General features: G+C 44.5%; 1 pseudogene; it reads right to left on the bottom strand.

Moving 5' to 3' along the window:
- Positions 1 to 18,915, bottom strand: part of LOC112073897 (short transient receptor potential channel 6-like) — a 46,881-nt pseudogene extending 27,966 nt beyond the window's left edge.
- Between the last annotated feature and the right edge of the window lie 279 nt (positions 18,916 to 19,194).

Here is a 19,194-nt window from a genome sequence, read left to right as displayed (position 1 = left end):
GTGTGTGTGTGTGTGTGTGTGTGTGTGTGTGTGTGTGTGTGTGTGTGCTGACCTTCTTGAGTTCATATTTGATGGCCAGTTTGAGTCGCGTGAGTGAGGGTCGGCCAGGTGGATGGTACTTCTCCTCTGAGTCAGTATCTCCACTCAGTATAGCCTCCACCTCCTCAGTGCTGCGACAGAGATCCAACAGACCTACCACATAGTCTTTACACTGCCCAGACAGACGCCGGTAGTCATTCTACAGAGAGAGAGAGAGAGAGGTGCGGAAGTAGAGTGGGAGATAGTGAGAGAGAGTTGGGGGAGGGAGGGTGGAGAGAAAGAGAGGGAGACGTTAATGCCGTTTATGCAAGTTCTTTCACTTGTCTGTTCATAATTATATGTGGTATGTACATCTGTACCTTCATAAATGCATGGTTGTGTGTATAGCACTCAGGTGTGTATAGTGACCCGCGTGTGTTAGTGTGTGCCTGTGTGCGTGCTCCTCTGTGTGCACCTTAAACTCCTTCTCGATGTTGGCCAGGACAGCTAACTCGTTACTGAGCTCCAGGGCGGCTAATACTGGATCCTCATTGGACAGCGAGAGGTAGGCGGGGCTAGCCAGGCCACGGTAGGCGTTAATCCTGGACCGTGAGTGGCTGAAGGAGTCAAATTGCTGCTGGTAGTTGCACGAATCACAGCAACAAAAGTAGTCGTGGGGCGGGTCTATACGGGCTCCTTTACCCAATAGGTTGTGGACAATCTCATATTCATGACAATGAGCTGCAAGAATCACTGGAGTCACATCATGGGAGAAACTATAGAGAGAGACAGAGAGAGAGACAGTATCAATGAATTGGCGAGGGCACTAGACCAGTCTGCAGCACCCGGCCTCACCCTACTAGAACAGTCTGCAGCACCCGGCCTCACCCTACTAGGACAGTCTGCAGCACCCGGCCTCACCCTACTAGAACAGTCTGCAGCACCCGGCCTCACCCTACTAGAACAGTCTGCAGCACCCGGCCTCACCCTACNGAACAGTCTGCAGCACCCGGCCTCACCCTACTAGAACAGTCTGCAGCACCCGGCCTCACCCTACTAGAACAGTCTGCAGCACCCGGCCTCACCCTGCTAGAATCTGAAGTCAAATGACTCCTGTTTGCTGATGATCTGATGCTTCTGTCCCCAACCAAGGAGGGCCTACAGCAGCACCGAGATATTCTGCACAGATTCTGTCAGACCTGGGCCCTAACAGTAAATCTCAGTAAGACAAAAATAATGGTGTTCCAGGACCACAAATACAAATTCCATCTAGACCCCTTTGCCCTAGAGCACACGAAAAACTATACATACCTTGGCCTAAACATCAGTGTCACAGCTAACATCCACAAAGCTGTGAACGATGTGACAGACAAGACGGGCCCAATATACCATCAAAAGGAACAGAAAATTCGACACACCAATTAGGATCTGGCTAGAAAATACTTGAATTAGTTATAAAAACCCATTGCTCTTTCTGGTTGTGAGGTCTGGGGTCCGCTCATCAACCAAAATTTCACAAAATGGGACAAATACCAAATTGAGACTCTGCATGCAGAATTCTGCAAAAATATCCTCAGTGTACAACGTAAAACACCAAATAATGCATGTATAGCAGAATTAGGCCGATACCCACTAATTCTCAAAATCCAGAAAAGAGACATTAAATTCTACAACCACCAAAAACAAAGCGATTCCCAAACCTTCCATAACAAATCATTCACCTACAGAGAGATGAACCTGGAGAAGAGTCCCCTAAGCAAGCTGGTCCTGGGGCTCTGTTAACACAGAGACCCCACAGAGCAACACAATTAGACCAAACAAAATCATTGGAAAACCAAAAGATAATTACTTGACACATTTGAAAGAATTAACAAAAAAACAGAGCAAACGAGAATGATATTTGGCACTAAACAGAGAGTACACAGTGGCAGAATATCTGACCACTGTTAGTGACCCAAACTTAAGGAAAGCTTTGACTACAGTTGAAGTCGGAAGTTTACATACACCATAGCCAAATATATTTAAAAACTKAGTTTTTCACAATTCCTGGCATTAAATTCCAGTAAAAATTCCCTGTTTTAGGTCAGTTAGGATCACCYCTTTATTTTAAGAATGTGAAATGTCAGAATAATAGTAGAGAGAATGATTTKTTTCAGCTTTTTATTTCTTTCATCACATTCCCAGTGGGTCAGAAGTTTACATAAACTCAATTAGTATTTGTTAGCATTGCCTTTAAATTGTTTAACTTGGGTCAAACTTTTCGGGTAGCCTTCCACAAGCTTCCCACAATAGTCGTGTGATTTTGGCTTTCTGACTGAGATGTGTAATGAGTCAGGTTTGTAGGCCTCTTGGGGGCCTCGCAAGACGCTTTTTTCCAATTCTGCCCAAAATTTTCTTTATAGGATTTGAGGGTTCAGGGCTTTGTGATGGCCACTGCAATACTTAACTTTGTTGTTTCTTAGCCATTTATTAATAACCACAATTTTGGAAGTATGGCTATGGGGTCAATGTTCATTGGAAGACATTGCAGACCCTAGAGCTCATTTAACTTCTCTGACTGATGATTGAGATGTTGCTTTAATATATCACCACATTTTCCTCCTTCATGATGCCATGCGTGATTTTGTGAATGTTGTCACAGTGCTGCGCATGCTGAGCAGAAGAGTCACCCGAGTCAGTATGATCGGCGGTGGATTTCGCCCCCGGCATGCCCTGCTTCACGGTTGGGATGGTGTTCTATGGCTTGCAAGGCTCTTCACCCTATTTTCGGTGCGCTACAAGGCATGGACGATGGTCAATGTGATGGCCAACGACAGTTCGTATTTTTCGTGTTTCATGCTAGACCATGATGCATACTTTCGCCAAAAAGTACAATCCTTTGTCCCCTGTGGCGTTGCAAAACGTAGTCTGGTTTTTATGGCGGTTTTTGGAGCAGTGGGCTTCTTCCTTGCTGAGCGGACTTTCAGGTTATGTCGATATAGGACTCGTTTTACTGTGGATATAGATACTTTTGTACCTGTTTCCGCCAGCATCTTCACAAGGTCCTTTGCTGCTGTTCTGGGATTGATTTGCCCTTTTCACACCAAAGTACGTTCATCTCCAGGAGACAGAACGCGCCTCCTTCCTGAGCGGTATGACGGCTGCGTGGTCCCATGGTGTTTATACTTGCAATACTATTGTTTGTACAGCTGAATGTGGTACCTTCAGGCGTTTAAAAATTGCTCCCAAGGATGAATCAGACTTTTTATCTGAGGTCTTGATTTCTTTTGATTTTCCCATGATGTCAAGCAAAGAGGCACTGAGTTTGAAGGTAGACCTTGAAATACATCCACTGGTACACCAAATTATGTCAATTAGCCTATCAGAAGCTTCTAAAGCCATGACATCAACTTATGGAATATTCCAAGCTGTTAAAAGGCACAGTCAATTTAGTTTATGTAAACTTCTGACCCACTGGAATTGTGAAAAATGAATTATAAGTGAAATAATCTGTTTGTAAACAATTGTTGGTAAAATTACTTGTGTCATGCACAAAGTAGATGTCCTAACCGACTTGGCAATACTATAGTTTGTTAACAAGAAATGTGTGGAGTGGTTGAAAAACGAGTTGTAATGAGTCCAACTTAAGTGTATGTAAACTTCCGACTTCAACTGTATGTACAGACTCATTGAGTTGATGCTATTGAGAAAAGCCTTACAGACGCTTTTTTTCCAATTTTGATAATCTCCCACATCTTTTCGGGGAAATACCCCAGTGTGCATCACGGCAGCAACATTTGTGACCTGTTGCCACAAGAAAAGGGCAATCAGTGAAGAACAAACACCAGTGTAAATACAACCCATATTTATGTTTATTTGTTTTCCCTTTTGTACTTGATCTATTTGCACATCGGTATATAGACATAATATGTGACCCGTTTCAGGTAACTAGGCGTATGTCACAGGTCACTACCTCACAGGAGAGCCGTATGGGGCGGGTCTCACCACCTGGCATGGCAACTGCTCGGCATCTGACCGTAAGGCGCTACAGAGTGTAGTGCGTACAGCCCAGTACATCACTGGGGCCAAGCTTAGTGGTTAGAGCATTGGACTAGTAACCGAAAGGTTGCAAGATTGAATCCCCGAGCTGACAAGGTAAAAATCTGTCGTTCTGCCCCTGAACAGGCAGTTAACCCACTGTTCCTATGCTGTCATTGAAAATAAGAATATGTTCTTAACTGACTTGCCTCGTGAAATAAAGGTAAAAATAAAATACAAATCCAGGACCTATATAATAGGCGGAGTCAGAGAAAAGCCCATAAAATTGTCATAGGACCAAAAGTTGTTAAGGACCAAAAAGCTCCTTAACAACTTCTACCCCCAAGCCATAGGATTTGCTGAACTAATCAAATGGTCACCGGACTATTACTCCCCTCCATTTGTGAAGGCGCACACACTGCCTGTGTGAGGGAGGACCATTTCAGTTCGTCAGTGATGTGTACGCTGAGAAACTTGAAGCTTTCCACCTTCTACGCTGCCGGCTCGGGTGGTTGTTGTCCTTAATTATCTTTTTGGACTTCCTGTGACATCGGGTGSTGTAGGTGTCCTGGAGGGCAGGTAGTTTGCCCCTGGTGATGCGTTGGGCAGACCTCACCACCCTCTGGAGAGCCTTGCAGTTGAGGGCGGTGCAGTTGCCGTACCAGGTGGTGATACAGCCAGACAGGATGCTCTCGAATGTGCGTCTGTAAAAGTTTTTTTGGACAAACCAAATTTCTTCAACCTCCTGAGGTTGAAGAGGCGCTGTTGCGCCTTCTTCACCACACTGTCTGTGTGGGGGGACCATTTCAGTTTGTCTGTGATGTGTACTCAGAGGAACTTAAAACTTTCCACCTTCTCCACTAATGTCCCGTCGATGTGGATAGGGGGGTGCTCCCTCTGCTGTTTCCTGTGATCATCTCCTTTGTTTTGTTGAGGTTGAGTGAGAGGTTATTTTCCCGGCACCGCACTCCCAGAGCCCTCACCTCCTCCCTGTAGGCTGTCTCATCATTGTTGGTAATCAAGCCTACTACTGTTGTGTCTTCTGCAAACTTGATGATTGAGTTGGAGGCATGCTTGGCCACGCAGTCATGGGTGAACAGGGAGTACAGGAGGTGACTAAGCACGCACCCTTGTGGGGCCCCAGTGTTGAGGATCAGCGAAGTGGAGATGTTGTTTCTTACCTTCACCACCTGGGGGGGGGGGCCCGTCAGGAAGTCCAGGACCCAATTGCACAGTGTGGGGTTGAGACCCAGGGCCTCGAGCTTAATGATGAGCTTGGAGGGTACTATGGTGTTGAATGCTGAGCTGTAGTCAATGAACAACATTCTTACATAGGTATTCCTCTTGTCTAGATGGGATAGGGCGGTGTGATGGCGATTGCATCGTCCGTGGATCTATTGGGGTGGTACGCAAATTCAAGTGGGTCTAAGGTGACAGGTACGGTAGATGTGACATGATCCTTGACTAGTCTCTCAAAGAACTTCATGATGACAGAAGTGAGTGCTACAGGGCGATAGTCATTTAGTACTTTCTTGGGTACAGGAACAATGGTGGCCATCTAGAAGCATGTGGGGACAGCCGACTGGGATAGGGAGAGATTGAATATATCTGTAAACACATCAGTCAGCTGGTCTGTGCATGCTCTGAGGACGCGGCTAGGGATGCCGTCAGGGCCAACAGCCTTGCAAGGGTTAACACGTTTAAATGTCTTACTCACATCGGCCACGGAGAAGAAGAACCTACAGTCCTTGGTAGCGAGTTGCGTTGGTGGCAAGGTGTTATCGTGAAAGCGGGCAAATAAGGTTTTTAGCTTGTCTGGAAGCAAGATGTCGGTGTCCACGACATGGCTGGTTTTCCTTTTGTAGTCTGTGATTGTCTGTAGACCCTACCACATACGTCTCATGTCTCAGCCGTGGAATTGCGACTCCATTTGATCACTGACGTTTTGCCTGTTCGATTGCCTTGCGTAGGGAATAACTACACTGTTTGTATTCTACCATATTCCCAGTCACCTTCCCCTCGTTAAATGCAGTGGTTCGCACTTTCAGTTTTGCGCGAATGCTGCCATCTATCCACGGTTTCTGGTTAGGGTAGGTTTTAAATAGTCACAGTGGGAACAACATCTCCTATACACTTCCTGATAAACTCAGTCACCGTATCAGTATATTCGTCAATATTATTCTCAGAAGCTACCCGGAACATTTCCCAGTCCACGTGATCAAAACAATCATGAAGCGTGGATTCCGATTGGTCAGACCAGCATTGAATAGTCCTTAGCACGGGTACTTCCTGTTTGAGTTTCTGCCTATAGGAAGGGAGGAGCAAAATGGAGTCGTGATCAGATTTGCCCGAAAGAAGGGCCTTGTAAGCATCCCGGAAGTTGGAGTAACAGTGGTTGAGTGTTTTGGCAGCGCGAGTACTACAGTCTGGCAGTGGAGGGCCTTATAGGAAGTTGGAGTAGCAGTGGTCGAGTGTTTTAGCAGCGCGAGTCGATCTGTTGATAGAACTTCAGCAGCCTTTTCCTCATATTTGCTTTGTTAAAATCCCCAGCTACAATAAATGCAGCCTCAGGATATGTGGTCTCCTGTTTGCATAAAGTCCAGTGAGTGATTTGAGGGCCGTCATGGTATCAGCTTGAGGGGGCGATGTACACGGCCATGGCTATAACCGATGAGAAATCTCTTGGGAGATAATACAGCATTTGATTGTGAGGTATTCTAGATCAGGTGAACGAAAGGACTTGAGTTCCTGTATGTTATCACAACTACACCATGAGCCGTTAATCATGAAACATGCACCCCTGTCCTTCTTATTACCAGAGAGATATTTATTCCTTTCTGCGCAAATCCAGCTGGCTGGACCGGCTCTAACTTTATATTCCGAGGGAGCCATGTCTCCATGAAGCAGAGTATGTTACAATCCCTGATGTCTCTCTGGAAAGAAACCCTGAGCTCGTCAACTTTATTATCCAGAGACTGAACATTAGCGAGTAATGTACTCGGAAGTGGTGGGTGGTGTTTGCGCCTCCTAAATCAGACTAGAACCCCACTCCGAGTACCTCTCCTTCGCCGGCGTTGTTTTGGGTCGGCTACTGGAATCATTTCAATTGACCTGGGGGTTGCAAACAAAGGATCTGCTTCAGAAAGGTCATCCCTGGTCGTGATGCTGGTAGTTCTGGTGAGTTACCAGCGCTCTGATATCCAATAGTTCTCCCCGGCTGAATGTAATAACACAAAAATATTCTGGGCTAATAATGTAAGAAATAATACATTGTCTAGTTTATGTCTAGGTAATCCTGTTTAATGCACTTTAAAAAAAAAAATGTATCATGTAATAAAACTGTTGCTCTCCACTTTCTGGAGGACCGAGTTTTGAAATCAGTGGAATTCGAGTATGATAGCTAAGGAGATAGAGAAAACACCTGTCTCCGACGTGTCCATCCATGAATGATGTATACGGGTAAAATAATCTAGCTAGCTACATTTTCATATATGACACATTTCTAATTTTGACGGTAAGTGGTTTCATTTCAAGCTGAAGTGTACTGTTTGCTAGTTAGCTGACTGGCTAACCTGCTAACGTTACATGTATGGTCTCAAAGCCATCCATATCTCAAAGCCATTTGCTTTTGCTAGCTATTATTCAACCTGGATGGTTAGCTACCTACAGATACATGCAGGGTAGTAACGTCATGAGTTGGGATTATGGTTCATTGTTTACCTAGTTAGCTAGCTAACATTCCGTGTATGCTCTTATTATTCGTATCTCAGAGCCATTTGCTTGGCTAGCTATAGCCTAATGTTAGCTAGCTAACATTGAACCTGGTTGGTTAGCTACCTGCAGATTTACGCAGGCTAGTAACATCATGAGTTGAGATTATGGTTCATTATTTACCTAGCTAGCTAGCTACATGTCTTAACAAAAGACTCCACTATGCAAGTAACCATTTTGGGTGCGTTTGTAAATTCAGTCTGGCCATCTACTCCTGAGTGTGCCAGAGCGCAGAATAACTGATGAATTTACGAACGCTCAACATCCATTGAATATGGCCGGTGTGAAGTAAACGTTGTAATTCAATTGTTGCCAGCAGCACAGTTACAGTCACCAACACTCTGGATATGAAAACAGCCTAACCAGCTCTGCTTGGGCGAGTAAAATTGTCCGAGTGGGGTGTTCTCTCATTATGTGTCTAGAAGTAGCTAGCCAATGTTATCCAGTTAGCTTGGGTGCTTGACTGCCGTTGTGAGGTCAGAACGTTCAGAACAACCTTACTTATTGGCCAGAGCGTCCAGTGTGTGCTCTGAAAGTGAAACGCTCTGAAGTTACGAACGGACAATCTGATAGCACAGTTGCAGTCACCAACGCTCTGGGTAACATAACAGTCTAACCAGCTCTGCTAGGGCGAGTAATGTTCAGTGAGCTGTTCTGTAATTTGTGTTTGGAAGTAGTTAGCAAGTTAGCTTGGGTGCTTGACTGGTGTTAGTACAGACTGCTGGGATCAACCCTTAAAGAGATGGATGGGGCTAAAGCTTAAGAGGGTGTGAACAATGCTGAATGGGTGGAGACAAAGAAGAGCTCTCCAATCTTTCTCTGAGCAGCTAACCGATCGCTGCAGCTGTACATAGCCCATCTGTAAATAGCCCATCCAATCTACCTACCTCATCCCCATATTGTTTTTATTTACTTTTCTGCTCTTTTGCACACCAGTATTTCTACTTGCACATCATCATCTGCTCATCTATCACTCCAGTGTTAATTTGCTAAATTGTAATTACTTCGCTACTATGGCCTATTTATTGTCTTACCTCCTCACGCCATTTGCACACACTGTATATATACTTTTTGTATTGTGTTATTGACTGTACGCTTGTTTATTCCATGTGTAACTCTGTGTTGTTGTTTCTGTCGCACTGCTTTGCTTTATCTTGGCCAGGTCGTAGTTGTAAATGAGAACTTGTTCTCAACTAGCTTACCTGGTTAAATAAAGGGTTAGGGTTGTAAATGAGAACTTGTTCTCAACTGGCCGACCTGGTTAAATAAAGGGTTATATATATAATATATAAATACCTGGTTAAATAAAGGGTTATATATATAATATATAAATACCTGGTTAAATAAAGGGTTATATATAATATATAAATACCTGGTTAAAGGTGAAATAAAAACTGTCATAAAAAATAGTAGTACCAAAACATTCAAACGCCATTTTCTCAAAAGTGAGTTTACAAGTTTATCGACTTTCAAAGCATAATTACTTTCCCATTGTTCCTCAACTGAAGTGTATGATAAACCATTTTGTAGCTCTGAGTCTCTACTTTTAACCAATGTAAAAAACACAATTTCAAATGTTGCTACATAAGACGAATCGAGCCGGTCGGTCACATATGACATTTGAAATGTCTTTATTCTTTTGGAACTTTTGTGAGTGTAATATTAATATATATTTTTTTTATTATTGTTGATTTCAGTTTTGTTATCTATTTCACTTGCTTTGGCAATGACACATGTTTCTCTTGCCAATAAAGCACATTAAATTGAATTGATAGAGACACACTGTACACATACACTGAGTGTACAAAACATTAAGAACACCTTCTCTTTCCATGACAGAGTGACCAGGTGAAAGCTATGATCCCTTATTGATGATAAATTGTGGAACGCTTTTAACACCTTGTGTGTCGAAAGCCCCAACAAATTGAGGCTGTTCTGAGGTCAATATTAGGAAAGTTGTCTTAATGTTTTGTACACTCAGTGTTAGCTGCTAGAATTGTTTATTTTATTTTTTATTTAACTGGGCAAGTCAGTTAAGAACAAATTCTTCTTTACAATGACGGCCTAGGAACAGTGGGTTAACTGCCTTGTTCAGGGGCAGAATGACAGATTTTTACCTTGTCAGCTCGGGGATCGATCTAGCAACCTTTTGGTTACTGGCCCAACGCTAGGCCTAGAATCGCATCACGGGAGAAACTAGAGAAGAGAGACATACACGTACATAACACCACACAAAACACACAAGACACGCACATTAATTCATACACACACCACACACACCCTCTACCGTCGTCCCATCCTCACACCACCCTCTCTACCGTGTCCCATCCTCACAACCACTAACCCCTCTCACCGTGTTGGCATCTCTCACATAATAACACACACACGCCCTCTTCACCGTGTGTTACCCAATCCAACACACACACACCCTCTCACCGTTGTCCCAACTCCACCAACCACACACCCCTCTCACCGTGTAGCCCATTCCTCACACACACAAAACCCTCTCACCGTATGTCCATCCGCACACACACACCCCTCTCACACCTTGTACCCATCCACACACACCTCTCACGTCCCATGCTACCAACAACACCCCTCCTCACCATGTACCCACCTCACAATCATTAACGACTCTGTCCACCGCTTTACCACATTCCCATCTCATACACTTAACCATCTACACTCACCGTCTGTCCCATCCTTCACGACACTCATACACACCCCCTCTCACCGTTCATCCATCCTCAACACACAACCCTCTCACCTGTCCCTCCTCACCTCTAACACCCCCCCTCTCACCGGTGTCCATCTCATAATAACACACACACCCCTCTCACCGTGTCCCATCCCTCAATGCAACACAACACCCCTCTCACCGCTGTCCATCACTCATATAACCTCACACACAACCCTCTCCAGCCAGTGTCCCACTCCTCATCCTAACACACACACCCCTTCTCACCGAGATCCATCCTCATCATTTAACAACACCCCAACTCTCACCGGTCCCATCCTCTGGTTGTTATCATGAAAAATGAAGCAGCAACTAACAGCGCCCTCTCGAACCGCATCCGGGTGTCCGCGATCAAGAACTCGAGTCAGTATAGCACTACAGCACCGCCTCTCTGTACTCTGATGTAGTCCTCTATCCGTCAAGCAAACACCACTCCCCGCTACTCACCTACCGGTCCAACGATAGGCGTGTCGAACGAGTTCACACCCTTCTCAGAGCCAAGTTGAACATCCGATGAGTGGCCGTCGAGTGTCGAGTAGACACGACAGCACCCTCGCTTGCACCGCAGGAGTGTAGTGGTTATATGAGGATGGACACCGTGTGTCCCATCCTCACATGGCGAACGCGACCCCCCTCTCACCGGGTTGTCCCAGTTACTCTCAAACACTAGACACCCCGTCTCACCTGTACCATCCTCATCATCAACACACACCTCACACCCTCTCTACCTGTCAACCCACTCCTCACCAGATTACATACACACACAACCCCTTTCACCATGTCCATCCTCACACACACACCTCTCAACGTGTCCCATCACTCACCTAACACACACCCACTCTGCCACCGCTGTCCCATAACCTCATTCATAACACACACACCCTACTCCACCGTGTCCCACATCTCATAAACCTAATCACTATAGCCACCACACACCCCTCTCAACGGTGTCCCGGTGATCCTCATGAGATCACACACACCCTCTCCATCGGTTCCATCTCATCCTCACACACACCCCCTCCTCCACCTGTGTCCCATCCTCACACACACACCCTCTCACGTCCATCCTTAACAGTCGCCGATGTCCCATCCTCACACACACTTCACCGCATCTCACGGAGTCACAAGCGTCCGTGTCCCATATCATCTCAGACACTAAGTAAACCCCACCCCCAGGACACCGCCCTTTCACGTGTCGCATCCCGTCATCTAAACCACACCTTGTCCATTGCATCTCCCACACCCACTACCCTCTACTCACACACACCCCTCTCACGGGTTAGTCCCATCGCTACACATCACTTCAATCCGCACAACACACACCCTCTCCTTCCATCCTATACCCTTGGTTCATAATCTCCTAAGAACAACCCACGTTCCCTTCTCACACACACACCCTCTCACCGTGTCCCATCCTCACACACCACACCCCTCTCACCGTTGTCCCATCCTCATCCTCACACACACCCCCCTCTCACCGTGTCCATCCTCATCTACACACCCAGCAACCCCTCTCACCGTGTCCCTCCTCATCATAACACACACACCCCTACTCACCCGTGTCCCATCTCATCATACACACACACCCCTCTCACCGTGTCCACCTCATCCTACACACACACCCCTCTACCGTGATCCATCCTCACACACACACCCTCTCACCGTGTCCCATCCTATCTTCACACACACCCCTCCCCTCTCACCTTGTCCACATCTTTACACACACACACCCCTCTCACCACCCGTGTTCCATCCTCACCACACACACCCCTGTCACCGTGTCCATCCTCATCCTCACACACACCCCCTCTCACCGTGTCCCATCCTCATCCTACACACACACCCCTCTCACCGTGTCCATCCTCATCCTCACACACACCCCCTCTCACCGTGTCCCATCCTCATCCTCACACACACCCCTCTCACCGTGTCCCATCCTCATCCTCACACACACCCCCCTCTCACCGTGTCCCATCCTCATCCTCACACACACCCCCCTCTCCACCGTTGTCCCATCCTCATTCCTCACACACACCCCTCTCACCGTGTCCCATCCTCATCCTCACACCACCCCCCTCTCACCGTGTCCCATCCTCATCCTCACACACACACCCCTCTCACCGTGTCCCATCCTCATCCTCACACACACCCCCCTCTCACCGTGTCCCATCCTCATCATAAGCGTAGAAGTCATCCAACATGTCCACCTGGGCAGGGCTTGCTGTCAGGCGCTTCGCGTCACTGAACGACTGGTGGCCTAGCAACGCCTCCGTTATACGCACATAACCCTTACCTAGGAAACACACAGAGAGTAATGGAGTAATGGAGTAAGTGTATCTCTCTCTCTCTTTCTCTCTATCAATCATCAATCAATCAATCACTCACTGATGGCCAGTAGCAGAGCGTCTCCCACCCTGGATAGCTCCACTCTCCCAAGCAGCAGCTCAGTCACCTCTAGATGCTCATTGGCCACCGCCAGCTGCAATGCATTCTGGCCCATGTAGTCTACTGCGTTCACGTTGAGACTGGGCATGTGTAGGACCATGCGTCGCACCTCGTGGGAGAAGTAAATACTGGTTAAAAAACAGCGATATAACACACTGTGGTGAATTAAAGCCTGGTCCTAATGTTTGAAACAGATACACAATGCACTGTGGTGACATTAAACTAAAATCCCCTGTATAATTTAGCCTTATAAAGAGTTTTATGGTAAAGATCTGTAATATCGTGTTAAGGTCGATGTCCGAGCACCCGCGGGAAATCTATTTGGCAAAATAAAAAATTCCACATGAAAATCTGTCAGTTTAAACGAGAGATATCGCTTGTTTTGCATTGGATCTCAATCCATCCGCCAACTTCCGCATCTGAACGAGCTACAGCGGTGTTTGTGAGACCATGAGACATCCCGAAAATCAGTCTTCTCACAAAATCGTCTGTAGCTTCCGAACTGCCTTCAAACTATTAATGACCTGTCATGACGTGACTATCATTAATGTGATGACATGCTATTTATCGAATAATTAACTATGTTTAATTATTACGTGATTAAATTAATCATGTAACAATCAACTCATTAGTAACTTGGGGCACCACGGAAAAAGTTTGTTTAATGAGTTACCGTTTCCCAAATTAACTCAAGACTATATCAACATATATCATTATCATACCAGTCATCCATTAATCATTTCCTCATATCAGTCTCATTCTGAATGTTGCATAAGCTGTAAATTTGCACAAACCCAAGTCCCACTGATCATTCCGTACCACACAAATTGATTTGATTATTTATTTACTAACAAGCTAAATGATAACATAAGATACACACACACGGTAAAGGTTATTGATTATTGATTAGAAACTTAATACGATGACAACAGGTCCCTAGCTGACCAACACAATATGGCACGTGTTACAAAAGACGTGATTTAAAGAGAGAGAGAGGAGAGGAGATTTAAAGAGAGAGAGAGAGAGAGAGAGAGAGAAACAACTCTTGGATACATTTGTAAACTATGCTTAGTTTAGCCCTAATACCTTGCCATGAACTGCCGCTCTTATGGGTAAGAAGTGTAATGCATGTATTTACGTGTTGAAGGTCTTCATCGGGTATCTCAGGCCTTCGTGGGCCGAGTTCCGCTGAGTGGGAGAGGTTAGACTGATGCTTTGTTCTTTGGCCAACTCCTTCGTTCTCTGTTGTAAGTCTCTGATTGTCCACAAGATGTCACAATGTCCTTTCTCTTAGTTGTCTGTTTCCTTGTACTCGTTCTGGAAGAGTGGTCTTCTGAGGACTGCTAGTCAGCCGTGTAGATGATCCCAGTGTGGGAATGAAAGCAATGTAGACAACCAATGACTTGAAGAGAATAACCGGGTGGTCCTGCTTGAATTCACCTTCTTAGATACTCAACCGGAGCATTGATTGTTAAGAGGTTCCTTTGTCTTCTTCAACCTCGTGTTGCGTTTCGGGGTCGTGACTAATCGTAGACCTTAGCTGCAGCTCGTGGTCATATAGTCTGATATATTAATTATTAACTCATATGCTTTATACCCTCGGGTAGAAAGGGGGAATTTCCGTCTATCTTACTGCGTTCCCTGGGGCATAGCTAGTTACGAGGCAAGGTATCACAATTTACTATGATCTCGTTTAGATAACTAAAATCACAGTCTCATCGTCACAAAAACATTTTCTTTAATCTGGATATTTTCTACACAACGTAATGTATGTAAACATAATTTACACATTATGAAAACTTTAAAGTTACAATGTTTTCATCATAACGTCTTCATTTAACTTAATGACATCACAACATAGACACGTCAGGAAGTCCAGGATCCAGTTGCAGAGGGAGGTGTTTAGTCCCAGGGTCCTTAGCTTATTGATGAGCTTTGAGGGCACTATGGTGTTGAACACTGAGCTGTAGTCAATGAATAGCATTCTCACATACAGTGGGGAGAACAAGTATTTGATACACTGCCGATTTTTGCATGTTTTCCTACTTACAAAGCATGTAGAGGTCTGTCATTTTTATCATAGGTACACTTCAACTGTGAGAGACGGAATCTAAAACAAAAGTCCAGAAAATCACATTGTAGGATTTTTAAGTAATTAATTTGCATTTTATTGCAGGCAGGTTACCTTAGTGTTCTTGGGCACATGGACTATGGTGGTCTGCTTAAAACTTGTTACGGCTAGACGTTCCGCTAGCGTGAAATTCAAAATAAATTATTAGAAATATTGAACTTTCATAAAATCACAAGTGCAATACARCAAAATACAGCTTAKCTTCTTGTTAATCCAGCCACCATGTCAGATTTCAAAAAGGCTTTACGGCGAAAGCAAACCATGCTATTATCTGAGGACAGCACCCCACCATACAGACACATGACAATCATATTTCAACCTGCCAGGCGCGACACAAAACTCAGAAATAACGATTCATGCCTTACCTTTGAASATCTTCTTCTGTTGGCACTCCAAAATGTCCCATAAACATCACAAATGGTCCTTTTGTTCGATAAACTCCATCGTTATATCCCCAAAAATGTCCATTTATTTGGTGCGTTTGTTTCAGAAAAACACCGGTTCCAACTCGCCCAACATGACTACAAATTATCTAAAAGGTTACCTGTAAACTTGGTCCAAACATTTGACAACTTTCCTAATCCAACTTTAGGTATTTTAAAACGTAAATAATCGATACAATTTAAGACGGAATAAACTGTGTTCAATAACTGACTGACTTTCATGAAATGAAAGTGTTTTAAAACCAGGTCGCACGCCCCAAACTAAACAGTACACTAGACTCGACACCCAGAAAGGAAAGGGATACTTCTTCATTACTCAAAAGAAAAACATCAACCAATTTCTAAAGACTGTTGACATCTAGTGGAAGCCATAGGAACTGCAACCAGATGCCTCAGAAATCTAGATTCCCATAGAAAACCAATGGAAAACACAGTCACCTCAACAACAAAAAAATTCCTGGATGGTTTGTCCTCGGCGTTTCGCCTGTAAAATAAGTTKTGTTATACTCAGACATAATTTTAACCGTTTTAGAAACTTTAGTGTTTTCTATCCAAATCGACAAATTATATGCATATCCTAGCTTCTGGGCCTGAGTAGAAGGCAGTTTACTTTGGGCACGCTTTTCATCCGGACGTGAAAATAGTGCCCCCTACCCTAGTGAAGAGGTTTTAAAACATGTTGGCATTACAGACTCAGACAGAGAGAGATTGAAAATGTCAGTGAAGACACTTGCCAGTTTGTCAACGTGTGCTCGCAGTAACACGTCCTGGTAATCCGTCTGGCCCTGCGGCCTTGTGAATGTTGACCTGTTTAAAGGTCTTACTCACATCGACTGTCGTAGAGTGTGATCACACAGTCTTCCGGAACAGRTGGTGCTCTCAGACATGTTTCAGCGAAGGTTCACCTTCCAACAGGACAACGACCCTAAGCACACAGCCAAACCTACACAGGAGTTGCTTTGGGACAAGTCTCCGAATGTCCTTGAGTGGCCCAGCCAGAGATTGGGCTTGAACCCGATCGAACATCTCCGGAGAGACTTGAAAATAGCTGTGCAGGGACGCTCCCCATCCAACCTGACAGAGCTTGAGAGGATCTGCAGAGAGGAATTGGAGAAACTCCCCAAATACAGGTGTGCCAAGCTTGTAGCGCCACACCCAAGAAGACTCAAGGCTTTTATCACTGTCAAAGGTGCATCAACAAAGTACTGAGTAAAGGGTTTGAATACCTCTTATTTCTTTTTGAATACCTCTTGGCATTCTCTCAACCAGCTTCACCTGGAATGCTTTTCCAACCGTTTTGAAGGAGTTCCCACATATGCTGAGCACTTATTGMCTGTTTTTCCTTCACAAATGATAGTCCCGTTAAGTCCAAACCAGATGGGATGGCGTATCGCTGCAGAATGCTGTGGTAGCCATGCTGGTTAAGTGTGCCTTAAATTCTAATTATATCACTGACAGCGTCACCAACAAAGCGCCCCCACAACATCACACCTCCTCCTCCATGCTTCACGGTGGGAAAAGACACTGCGGTTGGAACCAAAAATCTCAAATTTGGACTCATCAGAGTTTCTTGGACCAAGCAAATATCTTCTTCTTATTGGTGTCCTTTAGTATGTCACGGCCGTTAAAAGGAGAGGACCAAGGTGCAGCGTGGTGTACATTTAAAAACAATAAACAAACTGTGAAGCTAAAGGCTAAGTGCTCTAAACAAAGTCAACTTCCCACAAAGACAGGTGGAAAAAGGGCTACCTAAGTATGGTTCTCAATCAGAGACAACGATAGACAGCTGCTTCTGATTGAGAACCACACCCGGTCAAACACAAAGAAATACACAACATAGAACATAGAATACCCACCCTAACTCACGCCCTGACCAAACCAAAATAGAGACATAAAAAGGATCTCTAAGGTCAGGGCGTGACATAGTAGTGGTTTCTTTGCAGCAATTTGACCATGAAGGCCTGATTCCCGCAGTCTCCTCTGAACAGTTGATGTTTAGATGTGTCTGTTACTTGAACTCTGTGAAGCATTTATTTGGGCTGAAATTTCTGAGGCTGTGAACTTATCCTCTGCAGCAGAGGTAACTCTGGGTCTTCCTTTCCTGTGGCGTTTGCATCATAGCACTCGATGGTTTGTGCGACTGCACTTGAAGAAACTTTCAAAGTTCGTGAAATGTTCCATATTGACTGACCTTCATGTCTTAAAGTAATGATGGCCTGTCATTTCTCTTTGCTTATTTTAGCTGTTCTTGCCATAATATGGACTTGGTCTTTTACCAAATAGGGCTGTCTTCTGTATACCTCCCCTACCTTGTCACAACACAACTGATTGGCTCAAACACGTTAAGAAGGAAAGAAATTCCACAAATTAACTTTTAACAAGGCACACCTGTTAATTGAAATGCATTCCAGGTGACTACCTCACGAAGCTGGTTGAGAGAATACCAAGAGTGTGCAAAGCTGTAATCAAGGCAAAGAGTGGCTACTTTTTTGGTTACTACATGATTCCATAGGTGTTATTTCATAGTTGATGTCTTCACTATTATTCTACAATGTAGAAAATAGTAAAAAAAAAAAAAAAAAAAAACTTTGAATGAGTAGATGTGTCCAAACTTTTGACTGTTGTCAGTGTTTTGCTCTAGAATGCCCACAGCCTCACAAGACTCATCTGAATGTCCCCGTTGCCAGTTGAAAAAATGAATGGAAGTATATATGGAGGCTGTTTAGTGCCAAAAAAAAGGGTTAAATACAATAAAAAAAAATATTAAAAAATTCCTGATCTTTCTTATCTCTCAGATATAGGAACAGACACTTCATAACAAACTTCCTTTAGATTTCTTGGGGGGACTACTGTATCTGTTGTTCCATGTGGTGAATCTGTTATTCAATGCGTTTGTATGGGCTAATAGCCGTAAGGCAATTCTTTTGGGATACTCAAAGGAGTCTTAAAATGATTAATCAAAGTGATCCTTAGTATGACCTTCTTAAAACCATTCCATATAGCTTAGTAGTACCCCCCCCCCCCCCCCCCAGCTTTGACAGGGCTTAGACTCATATGTTAACTGACAGGGGTGTAACATTGTCATGGTAACAGTTCCTTATTGTTGATCCTTATTCTTGAACTGCATTGTTGAGTAGATTCAGGCAAGTAAACGTGGATTTTATTTGACAGACTGTAATTTGTCATGGTAACTGACCTCTGGGATATTGCCATACTCTGCCGCCTCCAGGAAGCGCTGTTCTGCATCCGAGAGGCTGATGGGCGGATCCGAGAACATGTAGGGGGGCCTCGCATTGCCTGTCGTCGCTTAGCAACCGCCTGACGTGCCAGGCTGTCGCTCTGCACTGCTACGACTGACAATGGAAACACAAATATACACAAGTCAACATACACACACACATATACAAAATACAACCTGAAACCCCTACCTACATGTACAAATTACCTCAACTAAACTGTACCCCGCACATTGACTGAGTGCCGGGCCCCCTGTATATAGCCTCGTTATTGTTATTTTAGTGTAACTTTTTATTTTATTTTTTACTTAATTTATTTAGTAAATATTTTCTCAACTCTATTTCTTGAACTGCATTGTTGGTTAAGGGCTTGTAATTAAGCATTTCACTGTAAGG

The sequence above is a fragment of the Salvelinus sp. IW2-2015 genome, unplaced genomic scaffold (assembly GCF_002910315.2).
Source record: "Salvelinus sp. IW2-2015 unplaced genomic scaffold, ASM291031v2 Un_scaffold2412, whole genome shotgun sequence".
Classification (NCBI taxonomy): Eukaryota; Metazoa; Chordata; class Actinopteri; order Salmoniformes; family Salmonidae; genus Salvelinus; species Salvelinus sp. IW2-2015.
This window is presented reverse-complemented; position numbering and strand designations above follow the sequence as displayed.